Genomic DNA, 23951 nt, shown 5'->3' with positions numbered 1-23951 from the left:
TGTTCGGCAGTCAGCAATCACTGGATCAGGCTTTAGGGAATACATTTTGCATTGTATGCATTATGTAAATGTTTTATACATTTATTTATCAGTACACGATGGAGAAGTTGCTTTAGAAAAAAAAAAGTAGAACACAACGATAAAAGGGAAAATTTAGCACAGACACCTTTTGGTATTTAGAGAAACCAGGCACAGTTGTTTGTCTGTATAACACTGAACTGCGTGTACATCAAGACGTACTTGCATGTTCTTACACTATGTATAAATCTCAACATTAACAGTGCATAAACATACAAAGACATGCAAATATACTATTGTAGTCAAGTACTGCCTTGACAACCCAAATAGTTTTAAATTTCTACGTATTTTCCATCATCCCAATGACCCCAAGGAGAGAGAGTCGGGGTGTATCCTACAAAAGTTATCAGCCCATAAGAGAGCAACACAGGATAAACAAACGTGCAACCAATCAAACCAAAGGAGCATTGGAACCAAAGGTCAGTCATGTGTTTTGACAGTGGGAGGAAACACACAGAATAAACCTATGACTTTATTGATGAGAGGTAATAGTTTTAAAACGTAAACTATTCTAGCGTATACTGCAATATATAGCAGTGTAGTGTCTAAAATATGTACTGAGCTCTTCCTTTGGTAACAGAAGAAATGGGTAGCAAGTTTAAAAGCATCCAATGCAAATCAAAATCCCACCACATGTCAGATCAGGGAATTTTCCTGATCTAACATCGATATTGTGATGATTATTGTGGTTCTTTGTATTACGTATCTTTATTTAAAATTAATAATCATGTAAATGTGAATGATTCCATGTTTTAACCTTCCAGTGACAAATACAAAGATGAATGCAAAGTGTTTTATTCATTAATTCATCCCCAGTTTTGTTTTTCTTTTTACTTCTACTGTGTCTGACTAATTATTTTTTTAATTTTAAGTCATTAGCTGGTATAGGAAAAGCAAGAGAGTTAACTCAGTGTTTTTAGTAATTAGACCAAAGACACTCAGCAGATTGCTGATGTCTGATTGCAATCTTCAAGTCTCTCTACCCCGAGACTCAAACAGAAATTCTCCAGCTTGCTTTTAATTGCATTGTGTTAGAGCTACAAAATGCTCCCCGATCTCTGCACGACACCCTCGACTTCCTGGTTAGGGTTAGAAAAGTGAGGATTTCAGTTTTTAAATCGTCCTCATGAGACGCATTTTCAAAGATGGCATCGGACTAAAAATGACTTCCGCTAAATATGATGAAATTTGATGCATCTATAAAATAGTTTTTCAAAGAAATCAACTGGTTTGTTCCAAGATGCCAAACTAACTCCAAAGTGAGGAAGTTAAATTGCATAATCACATTTTTTCCAGGTAGATTTTGGGCCCCAGCGCACAGAGAAATGGGCGAGCATGAATGTAAAAACAAAAGACACACCTTCAGCTGATGCGTCGCCCCTTGAAAGACTGCAGATGATCCACCGTCAAGCTCTTTGGAGAGCCTCCTGCCTTTTCATCCCCCTCTATCTCTGCGCCTCGCTTTTATTGAATTACAGAGGAGCAGTCTCACCCTGTGCTGCGTTTTAAATGGCACTAATGGATCTCAGTGTGGGGTGCTGTAGCTGCAGACAATTACCAATATACTATTTGTTTCTCTCTCCATTACGGGATGGGGATAGAAACAAACAGCCACGGAGAAGCACTCCTTTGGATGACACATTTGGGCTGTGTAATTTTTGTTCTTCGATAAAATACCTTAACAACGCGGCTCATCTGTGTACATTGATTCCTCCCTCCCCGTTTTTAATTGGAGCAAGAGCAGGAGTAATCTAGATGACTCGCATGATAAAACTGTCCCTCTTTTAGCCATGTTGGATATGTAATGAAAATGTAGGTATAATGCAGTTTCATGGATTGAACTGCAACTCAGAGATTCAGAGTAGCACATATTCAACTTGATTAGCACTGGTTTTATGTTTGATGCTTCAGTCACTTCATTAACACTTGGAATTGATCTAATAAAACACAACCTGTCAGTTTGCATGGATTTATTTGACGTTGCAGATGGGGTGTTTCAGATAAATTAAATTAATTTCCATTGTACAGGCAGAACAAAGCTGATTGCCTATTCTCTTTCCGCCAAGTCAAAGAGCAGAGAGCAGGAAGAAGCTACCGATGTGATTAAACAAATGTTCTATTCCCACCTGCGGGCCCATAAAACCCCGACTAACCCCGGTCATCGCAGGTGAAAACAAAGCAAGTTTTATTAGCGGAATGATAGACACTTTGGGGGAGGCGGAGGGTGAAGTTATCAAACCAGACTGCTAAAACATGCAGCATATCCCTGGGAGGAGATTGGATTTCAAATGTAGGCTCAGGGCAGCACCACGTAGGTCACTCCACAATCTCCACGGGTCACAGCAAAGGCAGCGCTACAAGCTGGTTTGACGTTCTCCATTAACTCACCCTCGGTAACCCGCAAAATAAACCTGAGATTCTAAAGGGAGCGAAGTGGAAGAAAAAAAAAAACAGCAGGAAGACTACTACACAAAATTACCCGGAATATTTTTGGTAAATCTAACTTAATAAATTGATTGAGATGAAAATGACTGGAAAAAAAATATAACGCTCCATCGATCTAGGAAGAACAGGAATAAAAATGAAGAGAAAATGTATGGGTGAAACATCAATTCACACTCCAGGAAAAGCTGCGTGGGCAGCATTTAATTTGCTTCAGGAAATTTAAATAAGTAAAATCTGCAGCATTCCCAGGCATTTAGTAGCTTTAAGTTTAAAGGGACATTTCAGAAATTTTCAAAAGAAATACTTTAAAAAGAAATGTTTTTTTTTTTATATAACTGGGATTGAACTGGAATTCACTTTGAATCTTTACAACTAGACTGGACTGATTAAATATTTCTGTTAATCCAGTTGGAGGGTTGTTTGTAAAGGGAGAATAAAAGGAGATTTTAAAAAAAAAAACTATTATAGACTAAACTAATAGGGCTGTGTCTGCGTCGTGCTTCTATTGTTGCTGTGTCAAACGATGAGGCACAGGTTCTGGTGACCCTGCCACTAGAACCAAATCATCAGGAATAAACCAACAGCTTACAGCCTTTTGTATTTTGTCCTTTCCATCTTTTCTCCCAGACCACACAAGTAAAGTTAACATGTTAGTACAGATATGATCAGCTCTGTTATTTTCATCACTGTAAGGGATTATTTTGTCTATTGGTATCTTTAAACAAATGGGATTTTTGTCGAACAGGGTTGTAGTGTTTTGCAAGGACTGTAATCCGTTTAAATGGATCATTTTTAGTCAAAAACAAATTTTGCCTTCCAACAATTAAACCTGGAGAACATATTTAAGAGAGCAGGAGTTGCAAAAGAACTGAGTCAGATTAACGGCACTTTATGGGAGAAAAGAGAAACTGTAGTCATGTAATTGCTAATCGGAGCATAACTTCACAATCAGTCATTTCAAACTGTAAAATTGATGATAAAATTGATGAAGAAACAAGAACTAGATCATTCAGAACCAGTGAATTCACTCCAGAAGATTTACCTGAGAAATAATGGGGGAGAATTAATTCAATTTGGACCCTAAACCTTTCACGTTATTTAAGCGCGAGTTTGCCAAACCGTGAAATACGTTCATGTCAAGTACAATCAACCACCAAATGGAAAATTGCTTTTAATTGCATTGTGGAAATATGTTTTCCTGCAATGACAGCGTTTGATGACCTGCATATGTTAGCTTATGAAATGAGTTGCGTTCAAACAGGGCAAAAGAAAAACACTCATCTGGAAAGCTACTGACTGAAAAAGTCATTTCATGATTGATCATTAAAAAGAAGACGCTGAAGAAGTTACGACAGTCTTCAACCGCAAGTAAGATATTTCCTGCTCCCTCAAAAAAAGCCAACCTCAAAAAATCTGAAGTATCCACGCAAACTTTAACGTCTCGCCACAGTGCTTTATGTTACGTCTATAGAGTGCACATTGTTTGGATTCAGGATGACAAAAGCAGCATGTTCAGCATAGATGGAGCATAAAGAGTCAGCTGGGAACCACAAGCCACAGATATTTTTAAAACTTAAGCCAACCTCAAAGCGACTCGTACAGAATACGGCGTTCAGGGTTGCCAAGAGCTCAAAACACAAAGCAAAAAAACTGCAAAATATATAGAGAGAAATGTATGAAAACAGCACTTTGTTTTCCGTTTTTCTTTCTTGTATCTAATTTTTTGTTCTTTAGATATTTCTCTCTGCTCCGTTTGATCCTATATTCAATCATGGCATGCATCAAGAGATCCACAAAGAAGCTATGTACCAAAAAACCCCACCACAGCTTAAATATCATATTAACATTTATCCTCCTCTTGAAATTATCCATTTTACTGGTATCAGAAGTAAAATAACTTGACCGCTCACAATCTTCCAAAGCAGGACCTCATGGAAACGGAGTATATGCATGTGCAGCGATGTAGATCTGTGGTGCCTGCAGCAGCGATCACCTCTGTCAGAGACATTACCGAGGCCATTGATAACAGCCAACCAAAACAAGGAACCATGCCAGCGCAATTATGCGTGTCTGTTTTAACATAATATTGGGAGAACATGAGATGCGTGGGAGCGAGAGGTGACTGCTCTGTCGTGGGGGTGGTAGCTTGTGTATAATTGTGTGTGTGTGCGCGCGCAGACACACACATAGTTGCGTGAACGTGTGCGTGAATGCACGTCTGTCCGAGTCGTGTTGCATGTGTGTGGCTGACTGAAAGTGGGTGTCCGTCTTGCGTGCTTGTGTGACGAGAGAACAGGAGCGGGGATCTAAAGAACACATGTTTAGGGTCCTTTTGTGGCCGGTGCTTCGAGTTGACAGCGTTGTTTGGGTTGGCGAGAGCATTTCAAAGGGCTTCTAGGGATAAAAGACAAGACTCTAGAGCTTGCACTTGCTACAGTTTTGACTGTTTTTTTTTCTCACAATGCATTCAATATTGAAGATCTGCATATTTTGGTGTATTTTGTGTCAATGTAAGGCACGTTGTTAGCTTGGGGCCATTAGCTTTCAGTTAAGATGATTTAACTCAAAACTGTATTTGTCTGAAAGGATCTCCTATTTAACAGAAGCACTTGTAAATTTACAGAGATCTAAATGATCCATGCCTTAAAGTTTTTTTTTGCATTAAATAACATACTAACATTAAATAGACATCCATCATTTTCAGAAATCAAAGTTTCTTCTTTGAACCATTTTTTTGGGGGGGAGCCATTGTCAAAGCTTTAAATACTCATCCCAGTGTGCCAATTTGAATTCAGATGAAAATGGTTTGATGCTTGTGTGTAATACTTGATGCAACAATTAATCAGAAGCTTGATTTTTTTGTGTATTTTGGCTTTTAATACCCATCTCTACCCTACTTCAAAAGTCCTGTCCTATGTTTCTTAAATACAGGGCATACATTTGAAAACAGAAAAGTAAGACTTGCATAATCGCTGTGGGTTTTCCCTAAAATAAACAAAGCCCTTCTTCTTACGTCATTGTGCTGGCACAACAGAGTTTCAATGCTAGTCAGGGGTAGAGCAGAAACTGCAGTGTTTACCTGAGAGTTGCAGATTACATTAATTGCCACAGGTTGTAATTAATTCCTGTGACGAATTACAGAAAAACCAGGTTGACCACAGAGAGCTTTTAAATCTCGGTGTAATTTGCCAGCTATGTAGGTTTCAGAGTTACTGCTATAGAGGTAACCATCCCTATTATCCCTGGAAGAATCTCCATATAATTTATTTTATGAACTCGCATCCAAAATTCAAAGATTGTGTGATATATTGATACCGCAACTTGATGTTCCAGACACCATGCTGTCATCTTTCAGGGAATTTTGGCAGAACTCTCAACTGCCTTGAGCTATTTTTTTTCCCCCTTATATACGCTTTTTTTTTTCTTCACATATTTCTGAAAATAAATGCAATTGTCATGAGTTATACAAGCGCAAGGACAAAATGTAAAAATGGTCATACAAGCCCCTTAAAGGCTCTTTGATTATGTTATGGTCCGTTTCTGCCAAGCCTGAACTCTTACTGATCTGACCATTAACTGATGGCAAAACTATGAAAATAAACCCAACTTGTAATAAATCCGACTACTCTTTAAAGAATGAATTTCCGTCTATAAAAGCTTTAGCAGCCTTTCGGGGTATATAAAACAACTCCTGCATTTCCAGAAACACATCAAGCTCAAAAAAAAACCTTTCAAGTCGTCCCGATAATTTCTCAGAGACATTGGGATTTAACATCGGGAGGGTGGAGGGGGGGGGGGGGGTGAGGCGAGCTGGCAGGCGGGATCAGTCAGTCAGGGTGACCTCATGTGTTTGGCACAGTGAAGGCCTATCAGGTTTCCCTGTGTGCAGATTCCAGCTCGCTCAATCCACACTATACCCGGGACCCAACCCCCTGAGGCATGCCTGTGTGTGTTTGAGTGAAGAAGGACAAAACTGCACGTATGCGTGAGCGCGTCTGTGTGTTAAAAGTGTACGAGGTGGAGAGTTCGAGAGATAAATTATATGTGATAAATTATTCACATCCACCCTGATTGAGAGAGAAAGAGAGACACTGCAGGAGGGTGAGCAGTGTGTCATTCCCTTCCAGTGAACTCGGCGAACTCATCAGGACTCCCACCATTCCTCACATGCGGCTCCCGCCTCCCCCCCGCCTCCTTCCTCAACAGTAAATGTCCAGTTCTCTCATGCTTTCCCTCTCCTGCTCATTATGCATGCAACAACTAATGTGTCGACATATTGTGCTGGCCGCACAAAATCCTTCAATAAAATCCGATTTAAAAATCTGCTGTTAATGATTATTTCATAATTATTGACAGTCAATTGTTGCCAAACATGCTATTTAATATGAAATCTAAAATATTAGAGACATTATTCCCGTTTTCAATTAGTAGCACCAGTAGGCTGTGAATGGAAACGACTTAGATGAATTTTTGGCAGTGTGCTGGTGTGGAGCATTTCGAGTATGTCAACAGTATCCTAAAAAGCTAAATTATCAGAGATGATCTTAGGAGAGATTTTTCTGTAGCCCAGAAGGGGAGTTAGAGGCAATCTGTTGTTCATCACTTTACTGTGAGAAAGACTGTACACAAATGGAAGAGGTTCAACACGTGTCAGTTTTGCAGGAAGAATACATCTCAGCCAGTTCAACTCGAGGACAGTTTGTACAACGCCAAGAAAAACTAGAAGAAAAAAAAAAAACATAAGCTATATTATGTCTCAGTAAGAATGTTGGATATTAAAATTCACAAGAATCCAACTACAAAGAACTGAGAAAATGCAAATTTTTGGAAGAAACGCAAATAGAACTTTCTGGCCACACTGCTGAGGAGGGGGGGGGGGGATGTAAAAGCAGAGCATTGCTTTGCTGATTTTAAAGCTGCTAAACAGCAATGTGAGCCTGGCAACTTACTGCTAGAAATTCAGTTAAATATTCAATTATTTTCATTTACAGTCAGATCTAAATCCTAACATGATGCTGGTATCCGCTCGGCATCTTAGGACTTTTCAAAAGGATTGTGCAACTCGGTGTGTAATGTGGGCATTGCAGCAAGCAAATCAAAAGATTGAAAAAGATCAAATATAATATTGTAAGGTTGTCACAAAGACTTCTTCAAAGTCCAAATCTCATGCAGAATCGCACTGATCACAATGTTTCCATTTTATTTTGGAATATGCAAAATGTTGCTTAAAATTCAAGGTTGAGGCTAATAGATGCACCCACTTTTTAAAAGGTAACTAAACAAAAAGCCCTTAATATACTGTATGGTATAAAACAGAAATTAACTGCTAAAAAAAAGAAGAGAGGAACAGATGTTGTTCTACTTGGTAGAATAACATCTGCAGTTTGGACAAATTTACAAAAAAAAAGAAAAAAAAAGTTAAATTACAGAACTCTACTTAGCAATGACGCTCTTGTAACCTTTTCAGACTTTCTGCTACTTCGGTGCGAGAGGCAAGCAGCCACAATACCGAATGCCAACTGTCACTGCAGTGACAAAGAAAAGCACATCTTGCTGGAAATCCTCTTAATAAAGCCTCAAAAGGCGAAGGGGCTAAAGCAGCTAGTATTCCATCAGAGAAGCAGAAAAAACAGCATTAATTCTGTAGCAGTGGCACATATGTAATGAATATAGAGGTGCATTGAAAAGTTGATTTATTTCCATAACTCACACACAAATTGTTGCCTTAATTTATGCTATTTTTGACAATTTCCCCTTTACTGTGTTGATATTCTAAGATTAGAATATCACCACAGAAATGTGAACATTAGAAACTATGTTCAATACCTCCTTAAAGGTAGCTTTTAATCTGACAAATGAAAATTTAAACACATATTCCAATTTATTAAGGCGTGCCTGTATTATCTATCGAAGTTGCATCTCTTCTGCAGCACCAGGACATTTTGATGTGTCCAAATACTACAACAACCTGACTTGCACAGTGATAACATTTCGGACGCTACAATTCGAAATGTAAATAAAGGCAATGCCGGAGTACCATTGACTTCCATGGTCTATGGTAGGGAATGTCAAAGCGGAAAAAATCCTAGCAATGTCTGGCTCATTGAAAAATAAATACAAAGAAAAGAACAGCGACTCAAGACTTTAGCACAGTAGCGAGCAGCAAACCAGCACTTCACCTTGATCTTTATTGGAATCCTATATAAATGGGCCACAGAGTCTCTGAACACTTTTGAGACAGACAAGTGTCAACAGATGTCTTCACAATTACCAGGGGTCTGGGTTGGGGAACATTGGCTTACCATTGCCGGGGTGTTTATCCAGCGTTCTCAAGGCGGCAGGCTAATGTCAGCTTAGTGATTAATTGCAGACTCAGAAGTGCTGAAGAGACAGAATTTACTCTGTAGCGCCAACTGCAGCTTCAACAAGGGTTTATTGCTTTATTGGCTAAATCCTAATGTGACCTTCTTCTCCCCATATGACAATTCCATTGATGCTGGCGCATCCAGAAATACTCTGCAAGGTGGCATTGTGGTTACGTGACAAATGCAAAGGCCCTTCACTGTTGGAGGAAGCCTCTGTGCTTCTCCCGCTGATAGGTTGAGGAAAAAAAGAAAAAAAAAAAGATTAGAAGACAATTCAAGTGCGGCACGTCTGAACACTACTGGAAACAGATCTCTGTGGGTTGATATACAGCTCTTCGTCGAACGCTGTTCGTCCCAATATGTTGGGGGAAGCATAACATATGGTGGTTACACAAGCATGCAGCTGTTGTTTTTGGGGGCTAGAGATAAATAATGGATAGAAGTCCTCCACAGGGCACTCACGACAGCTAATGAGAGAGGAAAAGCAGGCAGAGAATTAGTAACTGTTTCTCAAAGCGGCTGTTTTCCAACATTTTCCGAAGAGCCCAAGGACAAGAAAATACAGAATTAAAAATTTAATAATAATAAATGCCAACACTTGCATTTTTCTTAAAAAATTTAACCAGCAATACTTTACATATTTTAATAGAAGAAATAGAGATTTTTCTCAGATTTCTTTGATTTTTTTATTCCCCTCATACTCCTTCTGAACACCTGCTCCTCTGTTGGATGCAGGTGACTTTCAACTTGCCCTGAACACAACGATGTGTTCAGCGTCAAACTTTTAAACACATTTCCTATGTTCAGAGAGTCACCTACAGCTAACCAAAAACCTTCAGAATCTGCCGACCCTCCGTGCTCATGATTAGACCCGATTATCAACAGAAGAGAAAGAAAACCAGCCTCTTGTAAAGAGATCACATATCATGATGGCACTTTTTAATTCTCTTGCCAAAGGCTGTTTATGCGCTACTAATTACTGGTGAAGAAAAATAATCTCTCCTCTACTCTGAGTATTATCGCGCCCAGGGCTTTCTACCCGCCTTTTCTTTCCATTCATTTCTTGGTTGGACACTCCGCTGGCTGGGCTTGCTCTCTACATCAGTGTCCTTGCAATCTAATTCATGCCGCCTACCTGTCCCGCTTCTGTGTTTTTCCATACAGTGACTAATGTGTACACTTCGCGGCCTCCAAAGCAGCTGGAGCAGTGGAAGGGCCTGCCAAAGAAACCATTCAGGCAGCGTCTAAGAGGTTGGCTTGAGTCATTTAACTCAAATAAAGCTGGGAGAAAGGAATGTTTGCTCCTGGTAATCCCCCCACTTGCTCGACAAGGCTCCGCAAGGTTCATCTGCTGCTCTAAATTGGTGCACATATTCTTATTTGTTTAGGAGCTCATTGTGGTCAGACGAGAGAGGTGGTGGGGGTGGGGGGATCTAACAGGACTGGCAGCTATTCAAGCTCTCATGCCTATTTGCTTATCCCCATTCATGGCAGAATTGGCTTTTTCCAGAGCCATTTTTCAAGCTATGCGTGACACGGTATTTTCATTGAGCCTGCCACTGCTAATGCAGCTGTGTAGAGTAAATGTTGCAGGCAGCCAATGTGTGTGTTTGGTAGAGGAGAGACCGGGGCCTCCTACTGTAATCAAAGCGATAAAGCTACACTACCATTTGCGTGTCTGCAGTCAGGGTTTCCTCCCACTTCCATTTTTGCAAATGTGGGTGATGACTCCTGGTTATCGGATTGTGCGGCCACAAGGAAATGAAAAGCTAATTCCTTAAAGTGACATGTGGAAAGTCAAGTTTTTTTATTATTATTATCATTATTCTTGGCCCAACTACGACATCTTTAGATAAATGAAAGACACCAGTGAAAAATAATACCAATAATAATCCTTCCGACTGTGTTTATCTCTGCAGGTGGTGTTTCTGCATTTGATTGCAGACGGAGAGAGAAATGTCACTCCTTTAACAATACTTTGAAGAAAAAGACTTTAATGAAATGCATATTCGAGACTGTTCTGATTATGGATTCTTCACCATAGGGTGCTTGCGGTTTACCATAACATGTCTGGTAATGAGGCAGGCCAGAGTCTAGGAAGTGAGCCCAGTTCTTAGCTAGAAACATATGACAGGACTGCTTGTGTTATTTGGATCAGCGTGGGGCATCGGTTTTTCAAAGCATTAAATGAGACCAAGGGGGTTTCCTGTGATTGGTGAACTAAATTCAGAAGACAAGCACTCAGTTTCAGTAAAGTTTGTAGAAGCAGGACGTTTTGAAGAACAGCTTTGGCAAAAGTATTTTTACTACCAGAATTTTTTTTCCACATTTTACTGTGGCACAGCAGTAAACTTCATTGAGTGATTTTATTCTTTTAAATCGATTAATGTCCTTTGATCAAAACGAGGGATTACGTACAAGGCAACTGGTCTTCGTGTTGCTGTTTGTACACCAGTTTATTCTAAGGATGTATTTACTCATTTAAAAGTAGACATAGGTGGATTTCATGAAAACATGAAAATCTTTGTATGCCACAATTTTCAGATATGCATACAAGAAATACATTTTTAAAAAATGTTTTTTTCCCCACCCATTATTTCAATATTCCTATTATATAACACATGCTATAATTTCACAAGTTGTGAAAAAAGTTTAAGAGATATGAATACTTTAGAAAAGCATGTTAAGCCTGCTAGCGAAAAACCATACAGGGTTGATGCGTCTTCTTGATCTGCCCTCAGACTGGAGGGTGGACAGGGAGTTCTGCTGCACTATCATGCAACCATGCAGGGATCCTGTGGCGCACTGCTCCCTTAAAGTGTGCGCAGCAGCCACTCATTAAAAATGCAGGAGCAATTACGCTGGCCGAGTCTGACTCAGTAAATGCTACCATGCCGAGCTTCCACCCCAACCTCCTCAACCTCCTCTTACCCTTGAATTGCCTAAAGCGGCAACCCGAGTAATCTGCATGTGAACCGGCATGCCAAAGGTAGGGCAGCAGAGACGGCAGAAAAAGAAAGCTACAGTTACACAAGAGCAACAAAAGCCCTTCTCTACCTCACTGCTCGTCTGGCTTCTCACGAGGTGCATTTACCTCCCTCCAGCACGTGGCTCACATCCTTCACCCTCACTGCTCTGCCGTCTTGACCTGGTTCTTCATTTGCCCTTTTTTATCCACGCTCTCCCCCCTTGGTATGAGCCTAAGCAAGCACCGTTTGCCTGAGAGTCTCTCAGTTCATGTGGAATCACTATCACAACTTTAGAGTGTGTGATGATCTCGAAGGAAGAACGAACAAAATGAGAAACAAGGTAAAGAATAATCCATGCAGTTCTGCCCAAAAGCTTACATACACTCATCCCGATTTTGGGGCCTTAAATTATTATTGTATTATTCTGTAGCATTCTTTTTTGGGGGTGACACACAACTTTAACACAAACAAGAATTGGAAGTTGATTTCTTTTTTATAAATCTGTTCCTGAACCAGATGCAGTGGGTGTTTGGGATCACAGACCTGTTGGAAACACCCAATTATGTCTATGTTTACACTAGCCTGCAGGTAATTTGAAGTAACCTTAAAAACGTTATAAATAGACTTCTGTCTGCATTGATGTGCCCACTGGCAGACTTTGTGTACCAGTGCCACTGACAGCAGAACAGCCCACAGCATGATACAACCACCATCACAGAGGCTCAAACTTTTTCAGTTGGCAGTTACATATTTCAGTCAAGCTTAAAAAGTTTCCAATTTGGAGCAAGCTCTTCTGTCATGAGCATTCCAGTTTATAACATGGTTTTAATATAAACTGAGCGTTCATTGGGTTGATTTAAAGTATCCTCACTCCTCTGATTTTGTCTGAGATGGAAAGTTTGAGTCATTTGGATAAAATTTGATCAACATTCGGTATTCAAACCGGAAAATTATCTCAGGCAAACAAGTTTAATATAATCTCCCTAAAAGACCACCCCAAAGCCCTGACCCCAACCAAGACGATCATATAACAAACCAAATTAAACAAACTACTAGTTCTGCCAAGAAGAGTTGTGAAATATCAGGTCAGAGTAATGAGAGTGATGGAATCATGAAGTGTTTGTGGGGCAGCTGACTAAAAATTAGAGGATTTGCATTTACAGTGGACCCCCAGAATTAGAGACCACACGCAGATATCTAAAATGAGCCAATTCACGAGACTCCCTGTAAGAACACGCATAACTTTCTATTTTAATAGTTTAAACGCCAAGTATACCTTAATATGCACAGTGGAAATTGTAAGCATAACTGCAGAAATAAATATCTATAGTCTTTATTTTCACTCTTGGATTACAGATAATCGGCACCAAGGAAAACGAATGAAGTTCCTTGATTGGCTGCTTTGCAAACGCTAGCCAATAGCTAGAGGGGCACATCACGCATCACATTTTATCATTTTCAGTCAAGTATTTTAGATATGCGCTACAAAAGTATCTGCAAATAGGCAGGTATTCCACAACTAATTTGAGTTATGTTCTACAGAAAACTCGATAAATAGCCGGATCCACAAAAACTGAATAGGAGAGTCCACTGTATATATTTATTATTGAGTTCAAATGTGTAATTTTGAGTATGTGTAAAATATAAAAAAATGATTAATGTCAATTCTGGCTGCATATCAACATCTGACCTAATACATGTGGCATATACACACACGTGAAAATGTTTTTTTTTTTTTTAAATCACAGGAATTTCCGTCCAGCAATGTAAAACTGATTGATAAGTCTGACTTTCATTTGATTAATTCCCCATATTGATGAGAGCTGCCTTTGCTAAGGAGGTTACCACTTTTGGCATACTGCACAGATGGTAGGACACCAGGCCCAAAAGACAGCAGGGGCTCCCGGAAATAGAGCAAGAGGCTTGCAAGAGTGATGGAGGATGGGGAAGGGTAATTATACAGAGGGACAACATGAAAGAAAACTTAGAGATTAAGGCAGGCCTGGCAAAAAAAAAAAAAGAGCAGTTTGAGCTAATGTGACGGGAATAAACAAACACTCAACAGAAAAGAGACAAACAATTTGAGACTGTACCCCACTACTTTGAAAACGGGAGGCATAAAGTAGAGCGTAATAACACAAGGCAGGTCCCTTGCCAGTAAGGCAGTGGAGTGAAACAGAGGGGCAGGCTAGACAGCTCCAGGCAGATACTGTGTTACGGACAGAAAAGGCTAGTAAAAACAAGAGAGGGAAAAAAGCAGGTGTATTTGCAGAGTCCTGCTGCACTGTTGGGTTTGAGGGGCACATCATGCGTCTCGTTTTATCTGGCTCCAAGTCTGAAGCAGCGTCTTTCCTGTCGCTCGGTTTCCCTTCATGCCGTCTCTGCGTGACTCTTTCGCTCTGTGCTCCAAACACACAGACATCAGACGTCGTCAGAATTTAAGTGCGATTTGCACGACTTCTGAAAAGGACAGATCTCGACGTTCAGAGCCCGATTTTTTTTAAATTTTTAAATGTTATAGCTGAACCATCTGTTTGGCTGTCTTTCCTATTTTGAAGAGTGTTTTATTAAACACATCAAGTAGATTGTTTTTGTGTTTAGTTGTACGTGTTCAGTGCATTCTGTGCTTTATTGTTGAACAGCATGTTCTCTTTCTTTTCCTATTTAAAAGAAATGCTATGAAAAAATATGTGTAAACGAATAAAAAATATAACAATGTCGAAATAAAAAGTTTCTAGAAAAAATGCTAGATGTATTTAATGCATCGACCTAGGTTTTTAAGTTAAAAATAACTTCTCCAGCCCCATCTCTCCACAGCCGTGAGTTCCTCCATGTTAAAGTGCAGACCTGAGTCACCGGTTATCTCCAGATGGTCAGGGAAGGTGAGTTCAGAGACACGATTCCCTTGGGCTAGAAGTCCACCACCAAGCACATCATTTTATACTTTAGACATTTATCTCCCCCTCTGTATTAACCTCCAAGTCTGTGAGCAGGTATTTTGTTTTGTGACTTGTACAAGGACACTTCAATGACGCAAACAAGCTGAGGAGAATTTGTTTCCTGGTTTGGGCCTCAGCTCTTAGCACCGTAGTGTTTACAAGGCACAGAGGTTGTGGAAACTTTACAAACGTATGAACCAGATATATCCTTTCAGTCTGCAATTCTGTGAACACTGTTTTTTTTGTTAACCAACTCCAAATTTATTTCTATATTTCTTTCAAGGAGTCAGACTTTACTGCGATGTGTGAACGTAGTTTTGAAGGTCTTTCACACTTAAAGAAATAATTGTAGCCATGCTCCATAGAACACAGAAAACATATTTTCTCTTTTCTCTGTGGTTGTCTTCAATACTGGGAATATACAGCGATGTCCCGAGAGCAATCTGGTAACACGGCTAAGGAAATGTGTGTCAGAGGGCCAGGTCTTAACACCAGCCTCTGTGGTGTACTCCATGAAAGGCCATGCGAAGCAGCACATCAAACACAATCTTAATGTATGGGTGTGGAGACGGGGCTTGGCCTATGACAGATGAGAAGTGTTTAAAGTGCATTACTGTGTCTGTGCATGTAGTTAAATAAAGAGGCCCTACCAAACAAATTGAGTTGTCTGCTCCGCTGACTCACAAATTGATATTTTACAAAAGAAAAAAGAAAAAAAGCTTCAGCCAAAGCAGGATACAAGCAAATCTTGGTCAATTATCAACAATTGCCAATCCATTGAAGTGAAAGGATTGAAAGAAAAACTAAATGAAAAATGTATTATATATATATATATATATACATATATATACATATCTGGTTCTCTAACAAGGAGCTCTGAGAGAAGACAATGATTTAACTTACAGAAAGGTGGGGCCGGATTGTGTTTCAGTCAGTAACAAAGAACATATTAGGAATCAGAAGACGGGAAATGAGCTGAATTACTCACTCCCAACAATAATGAAAACATACTCTGCCCGACTCCAAACAGGGATGGGCTCAAGAAGAAGTAATCCAAAACCTGGATATTTGCAGCAATCAAAGTGCGTGATGAACATTTTAGGGATATTAAGGAGAGGAAACGAAGGTTCTAGCTGAGTTCATGCCACAGACAACCAACAGATGTGGACGGCGCAGTAAAATAATCCTAATAATATTCTCAATCTTATTCACTTCATAACCAAGCACATGTTTCAAGTTTAAGTCCCAGTGCCATTTCAGAAACTCCACATGTTTAGTTTTATGATGGTAGGACATAAAAGGCATTTTCTTAGCGGCTATCCCAAATCACTGGTTGGCAAGTGGACAGGACCTCTGTGACTGCAGAGACATGTTGAGCCTAAGATGGCAGCATTTGTTGAAGATTTCTAGGAGTGAGCACTGAGAATTTTACATTTGCCAACTATTTTACCAGATGATATAAAAATCTTTTGTAGTCCAGTGACTAAAATAAATAGAGCTGTGTTATAACGTTTATACTTCAGGAAAATAGAAAGTTAGGAAACACTGTGAACTTCCTAGAATGTGTTAAATCCTCTAGTTATATTTATTCTAACGAGCCAACAAGGTTTACCAGCAACTACTCCACTGGCGATTTTGTTAAAAAGCTTTTCCCCTCCCAAAGGGATTTCTTTCCATACTGAATAAATATACTCAACTTAAGTTGTTTTTACATTTTTATTGTACTACTTCAATAAATTAGGAATTTAAGTTTGTTCACACATATTCGTCAGATGTGCCATTATGTATGGTATTAGAAGTTTTTCTAATCACTGCTGCTTTCCTCTTTGATTTTACTTGCCTTTCCATGTCTTTTCCCTTCATCTATCCAGGCATTAAAGGAAGATTTTGAAGGCTCCATTGTTATGTCTGTAGCACAATGGAACCACCCATGTAATGTAAGCCAACAATCTTCCTCACTTTCTTTTAACTGGTCCCTATACTCCCTCCGCCCTCCCTATAAGATCCAGACTATGGTGCACACACAGAACATCCAATCACCTCCTATGTTTATAAGGAATTAGATGTATAAGTGGTGCATGCAGCAGGAGCAGACACATGTGTGGATCCCCTCAAAGGCCTCCCTTGACTTGTGTTTACTTAAGGCCAGGGACAGTGGCCTCAGCTAAATCTGCCTCAATCCGCCCCTCTTCTCGGCTTCTGTTCCGACTATAGTGCAGCTTTCCCGCTCCCACATCTCAACCACACTCCCCCCTTTGTCGGTGAGTGTTTGTGATGCCTCACATTAGGCATGTAATGACCTAGCTTATCAGCAGTGTAACAGCAGAAAAGGTATGGCGGCGGCACCACACACACACACGCACACACACACAATTCAGTGACAGTCGAGCGTCACAAATGAGAGGATTTAAAGCAGGTTATCTGGAGCAGTTCAAGGGTTTCCTTCTGCTGCTGATCAGTTGGCTGAAAGTAGGGCAAACATAAAATTAACTGTTTCCATTAAAATCATTATCGTTTTCTACGACACCGTGGAGTACTGACAAATCCAGCATTGCTCTTCCTTTACCTGTTGCTGCACGCTGCTGCTCAACTGGCTGATAGAAGGTTACTTAAACATTTCCTTCAATTACTGAAAACCTACTTCAGCTTTTTTGAAAATCATAACTGTTAAAGTTACTCATGGCAAGTTGCCGTCATCTAACTGAGCAGATATCAATAGTGTTAGTTCAGTAATTATCAGCTTGAAAAATTTTGCAATGGGCACATTTATTTTCAAACTCCAAATAATTTCAGTGAGTTTTTATTCTATGTTTTTATTTTAGTCCATATTTTAAAATCAAAGTAATATTAACTAAATGTTATAAATGACGACCTGTCTAGATACCATGAATGGACAAATCAGAGAAAAAAATATTTTGAAAACTTGCCAGATGATTTGCTCTAATTTGTAAATTGTTGCAAACAAAAGAGACATCCAACGTTTTATGAATATTTTAGCTTATTTTATTGCTAAAATAAAATAAGCTAAAATAACCCATTCTTCTGGCTCTTTTAAGTTTATTAGATTTTTCTTTTTCTCACAACAAAGACAAATTTGACTGTAAATATTTCTGGTTACAGGACACAGACATGGAGAAACTAAAAAGCTCAAGCTTCATATGGTGTTATTGTTTTAAGACTGCAGCTGTGAAACTACCAGAGGTGGCCCTCTGCAGGCAGGCAGGCTACCTGAGCATAAAGCCTCAATTAACTAGCAAATATCCACTTATTACATTTGTGTTATTCTCCAAATAGCAGAATAGGAAAATAAATTACATAATATTCTGCACAATATTAACTTGAAGGCTATATCTAAACTTAGCCGGTGTTTATTCTTTAATTTGTGTCATATTGAACAAATAAATGTTCAGTATGACAGTATAATTGTAATAAGTTGTAGTGGGAATTTTAGATTTTCAGTTTCAAATAATTCAAAAGATTAGTCTTAGTCTTTAAATTTTGTACAACTGTTACAACACTATGAAACTGTGGTATTTTTACTTAAGATACTTGTATAATGAAATTCCCATCAAGGCCATGACCTTGATGAAACACTCGTCAACAACAATAGGCACAGGTTTAGTTTTAAAAAAAATAGATCTTTCATTGAATATGGTCTTCATTAATAATAACCGACAGCTGTAATAGTTCTCAGGAGGAGCGAATGCTGTGCTGAGACTTGCATGAACTACGTTTTACAGTAATTTTCTCATTTAGGATGCCCATCCATTACCTGTCATTACGGTTGAATTTACGACAAGTTGTGAACCGCCCGTGCCATTAGGCCAATAAAAAAAAAGGGTGAATAAAAGGTTGAAATTTGGCAAATAACTCCATGCACTGATTATCCTGGGAATAGACAGAAATAGGCCCCTTTTGAAAGGATTCTTTCATCAAAGCAACATCCTGCCAGCTCCCCGCAGCCATAACCTCATATAAAAGCCACACACACACAAACACACAAATCCTCCTTCAGGAATCAATAATTCAGCTAAAGAGAAGCACATGCTACGCCCTGCTGCACTAATCAATAGGAAGCCAAATGTTATTGTTTCATCTCATTCTGAGACTTTTACATTCTAATATGGACGAAAAGAGACGTACATCACATTACCAGATCATACGCAAAGAGGACAACGTAGAGATGCCTCAAGATAATCTTTTGAGAGTATTATGACTTTCTTCATTTAATTTTATTTGTTTGTTATTTGACACCGATCCCTTGTGCCCGAAAGGAAATTAAAATATCACATAAAATCTGAACAGGCTCAAAAAGTGCGAGTTGAACAAACACTTTTTTTTGAATAGCTTCTAAACTTTACATGTTTGTAGCCCAAAAACATTAAAAGTGCATTTCTAAGTCAGACATTTGCAAAGTACTTATTAGGGTATGGGTTACTGGTATCAGAGTATACAAAGGTTTGTAAAACATACATCTTGAGAACTGATCAAATACTCCATCTTCTCCCTACTGTTTAAAGTCCTTCTATTGAATTACCAGGAAAATGTCAGAAGTATCTTCACTTTTCTCCGGCTGTGTGAAGATTAGAACTGGGTTGCCCCTTCACTACTTGTTGCTGCTCACCATTGGTGACCAGGCTGAAAGAATTTTATGCTTCTTCCTCACTTACAGGAGAAATAAATAAATTGCCTATTTAGAAATATAGTAATTAATTATGGCAAGTTAACGATCAACATACTTAATAAGAGTTCTACTAATTAAGCAGGTTGTATCAAGCTGATAAGCTTTGCAATAAGTAGGTTTTTAATTATTACTACATTTTGTGAGTGTTTATTCTAGCTTTTGCTTTAGTCTGCGCTTAAATATTTAATTAATATTGAATCAATATTACAGATGGAAATGCACCAATCAATTCAAAATGTCATTCAAATTGGACAAATTTCCCAAATCAAATTCTAAAACAGTTTTTCAAAAATACAATCGTCAACTCTCGGGTCGAAAAGAAAATCAGAAATTAGTGCCAGTCTAGAAAGATCCAGATCGTTGAATCTGTAATTATAGATAATACTAATGTAATAATTCTACTATTGTTTTTGCTGCACTATGAATATTCAGTACAACATTTATGACATACTTGATGTTATACATTTTGGTATTCATAAGAGAAAAACATAGCACTTTTATCAAAGTGAAAAGTCTCTCTGTGACCTCATACTCGCCTAATAAAGACATTCAAATTGTTTCCAAATCAAATATACAACAAAAAAACAATGACATGCACACAAATTCATTGTGTACACCGACACCAACATTTACTATCAACTCTATCACAAACACCTGTTCAATTCTCAGTTAATGATATCATATCAATATGTACCGAAACTTCCGGGGAATTATTCGGATACTTTGTTGAATCTATTCCATGAAGAACCGAAGGAGTTCTGAAGTCCCAAGAGGAACTGAGGTGTATCTAATAAAATTCCCAGTAGGTATATTTTGTCTGATTTGGAACGACCTCTAAAGTTTAACAGTACAGTTTCCAAATTTGAACAAAATTTGAGTGACATAAATATTCTCTAATCTTGAAATTTTCAAGACATTTAATTTAATAACTTATTTGCAGCAGGATAAAGCACTTTTTAAAAATTGCTACCGTGATTAGCAAAACTTTGCGAGTACAGAAAAATAAGTAGCCGAGAAAAAAAAAAAAGATATGAGATACTTGTTCTCTTGCAATCTAAGCAAGATATGCATGCTCCCTCATTCGTGTCTTTGGGGAACTTGGGCAATACATCGATAACGCAGCAACAACAACGACCAGAAAAGTCGACGATGTCAAAGGACATGGCTCTATAAATAGTGTTCACGTTGTAAAATTTTACATAAACGCCGGGCTGTAGTGACTACCATGTGATTATGTCAAGTGGTTTAACCTGCCAGCCAAAGGCTCGTCTCCCCTCTCTGTAATCGAGCTATCAATGAGCATTAATGAGAGCATGACATGGTGCTCTAAAGCCCACTTGGCCACATTGCCCAATGCGCTGGCCTTTCTCCCAGCCTCCCTCCCTCTCTACCGACTCTAACCTACAAGGCCGCACTCTGTCTAATAATAAAAACAAATAAGAACGCTCCCTGCCAATCTCCAAGACAAGAATGCATGCTTTTCTTGCTCTGTGCTGCCCACTTTGGGTGCGGTTTTTGTGACACGAGACCTTAGTGGCTTCCTCAAGGATACATTGAATGCTGACTGTTGCAAGATTGGATCTGCGTTGACCTTGGGAGTGAACTGCAGCACGGGCGAAGGAGGAAAGGGGGGGAGTTTGTTGCAACAGAGTGGGGATGCAGGGAGTGAGAGCAGAGAGGAAGAAGCTAGAGGGAGGGAGAGCATGGGAGAAGGAAGGGGCATGCTTTGATTGAGAGGCCCCTGAGATGAGCAGCTCTGAGATATGAGAAGAGGGAGGGAGGGAGGGAGAGGGGAATGATAGAGGGAGTAGCGAAGGCGTGGATGAGAGAGAGAGAGAGAGAGAGGGAAGCCATATGGCAGCAGTACAAATGTATTAAACTATAAATCAGGGGGGAAAGCTAGTGGACTGCCAGGTGGGGCTGCAGTCGGGTCCTTCCAGTTGGAGGCTGAAATGTTAATGTGGGAAAGGATGAAACTATCATTATGAAGTTTTACTTTATTTTATTTATTGTTCAAACCACAAGGTTGAAATGTTGAAACTTTCCTCCTGTTGAGCATAGTTTGAAAAATGACTTACACGAGTTACTTTCAGCAGACGGCAAAAAAAAAAAAAAAAAAAAAGATCAAAGAGCGTGCAATCAAGCCCGGGATTTGTTTTGTAATCAAACCCAAACAGCCTCTTACATCTTCTGGGCAGGGCAGAAAAGATTCAGAGCATAAGTGTTATGAAAAAAAATCCTTAAGGCAAAATCTTGGGCTTATCGCTTTGTTTATTTTCTGGTGACTACATGCTCTTCAGTGGTCAGACGTTTCACAGGGACATTCATCACAGATCGTGTTTGCAGTAAGTGCGTTGGAGAAATACGGGAAATGCAAAGACAAAACACTGAGAATAAGACTCACGATGGGATAAGTTTGTGAACAAAAGAATGAATTCTCCAGTCAGCAAAATCAGCTTTGCATGATAGCATGACGTCAGCAACGACGGATGCATATCTGATTCTTGAGACGATAATACATGCAGGCATAACCAGCCTTTACTTTTAGAGCCACAAACAGATGCCATGTCCTGAACTATTATGCACTTTTGGCCCCACTTTGGGAACACTGCGGTCTAACTTAACACAAATCTGGAGCCCTCTTGCACTGGAGGGTTCCAAGATTGGGTAGTTTTCTTAGCATCCAAAAAGGGTTTTGCATAGAACAGGTTCAAAAAGGATCCATGAGCAACTTCTAGTCTGGGGCTTGAACATCAGTCACAGACCAGAAGCTGGATGTGTGGGTTGTTTAGTCAAAAATAGAAATAATGGGGTCATATTTTGTTGTGTCCACTGCCAGCGAGTCGTACACTTTAAATATGCATCTTCATGCACAGTTATCCTAGAATCTCTGGGAGGAAACGTAAGACTGGTTTCACATGGAGGAGGACTTCCACATTTCTATCCTAAAATATCTACAAAGAGCTTAGAGTCAAGTAATTATTTTAAAAAGAACACAAAGTGTTGGATCATCAAACTGACACCGAGTTATAAGTTTTCCTCTCTGCACACAACTATTGGAGACACCAGCATCCCCTGATTAAATGTCAGACACCATTACATCTCATCCCTGCACAAAAGCATTTAAGAATTATGACGCTTTTTATTAAAGGAGAATGTCCTGGAACTAAGCTGACCATAGATGGTGGATCATAACTGTGTGAAGAGTTATGATACAGAAAAGTGCTAACATGTAAATATTTGTGACGCCTTCAAAAGAAAAAAAGAAAAGGTAGGGATCCCTTACATAGAATATATATACTAAATGAATCTAATAAATTAAGGATGAGTCATAAGGTCTTTTACGTAATGAACTAACACCAAGTAACGTATAATGATAAAGAGGAAGAGAAAAGATACATGATTTCAGTTCTTCACAAAAGACAGACAAAAATTATCATCACAGTGAAATGTAGTGGTTTGGGAATTATCTTTACCACCTTAATTTATAATGGAGATCCCAAAAATAGTCTTTATCTAGTGTGGTCCAAGCAATGTCCAAACTTTTTTGTTGTTTTCTTTACTGTTTTTTATTTAACATTTATTTCACCACAGAAATCCCATTTAGTTGTTGAAAATTCAAAATGCATGTTTACAAATGCCTTTCTTTCTGTCTGTTGGAGTTTAAGTCATGTTGCAAAGACGCATGTGCAAAATATTAGTTTCTATATGTGCACAACTGGTGGAGACATACCTCTAAGCACCTGCAGCTGTGGCTTGAGTAAAATTTTAAAACCATACATCATTTTCTTTCCATGTTGTAATTATGGATTTCTTTGCTGTGGACTAAAAATTAAAATCCCAATCAATTTGCAGTGGTGATGACACGAAATGTGGAAAAATGCAGGACTTTGCAAAATACATAAAACAAAAACTATAAATAAATCAAATGAGACCTGATCATTTAATTGTTTAATTGCACACCTGCAGCACGCTTTTCAACCACTGCTATAAATCACGATGCCACTAAAACAGACAGAAGTTAGTGTTACGTATTGTGGTGGAAAAACAAATCGAGTAATCCCCAAAAGGCTTCCATTTTAATCCCTTGATGATGTCTGGGTAGCGTGCCCAGACAGTGTCCTGGCGGCCATCAGGACCCAGGCCTGGGCTGCCATCCCAAAAGCACTGATGCATGCTACAGCTTGAACAAACACGGGCAGCCTACCCCATGTCTGCTCTATGTCACAAGCAAACCATCAAAAGAAAGAACAAAAAAAAAAAAAAGTTTCATTAACCTACGCTGCAAAAAGACATTTCAGCTCTTATGTGATTCATCAACTTCATGCTGTAATTAGTTCCCGCAGAAAAGCGTCAGTTAAGCTTTTAAACAATGGCCTACATTAAGCTTGAAAATACTTCATTAGCAAATTAATTTTTGGATCCTAATTTTTTTTCATTTGCCTAATGTATGACAGAACAAAAAAGGCTG

The 23951-nt window shown here is 39.1% G+C and overlaps 1 protein-coding gene across 6 annotated transcripts in view; it reads right to left on the bottom strand.

The window, feature by feature from the left end:
* rbms3 (RNA binding motif, single stranded interacting protein) overlaps positions 1–23951 on the bottom strand; it is a 339603-nt gene that overhangs the window by 214617 nt on the left and 101035 nt on the right. The gene's annotated exons all lie outside the window — the stretch shown is intronic.

This window comes from Poecilia reticulata, chromosome 11 (genome assembly GCF_904066995.2).
Source record: "Poecilia reticulata chromosome 11, P_reticulata-male-v2, whole genome shotgun sequence".
NCBI lineage: Eukaryota > Metazoa > Chordata > Actinopteri > Cyprinodontiformes > Poeciliidae > Poecilia > Poecilia reticulata.
Note: the sequence above shows the minus strand (reverse complement) of the source record. Positions and strands in the feature narration are given on the sequence as shown.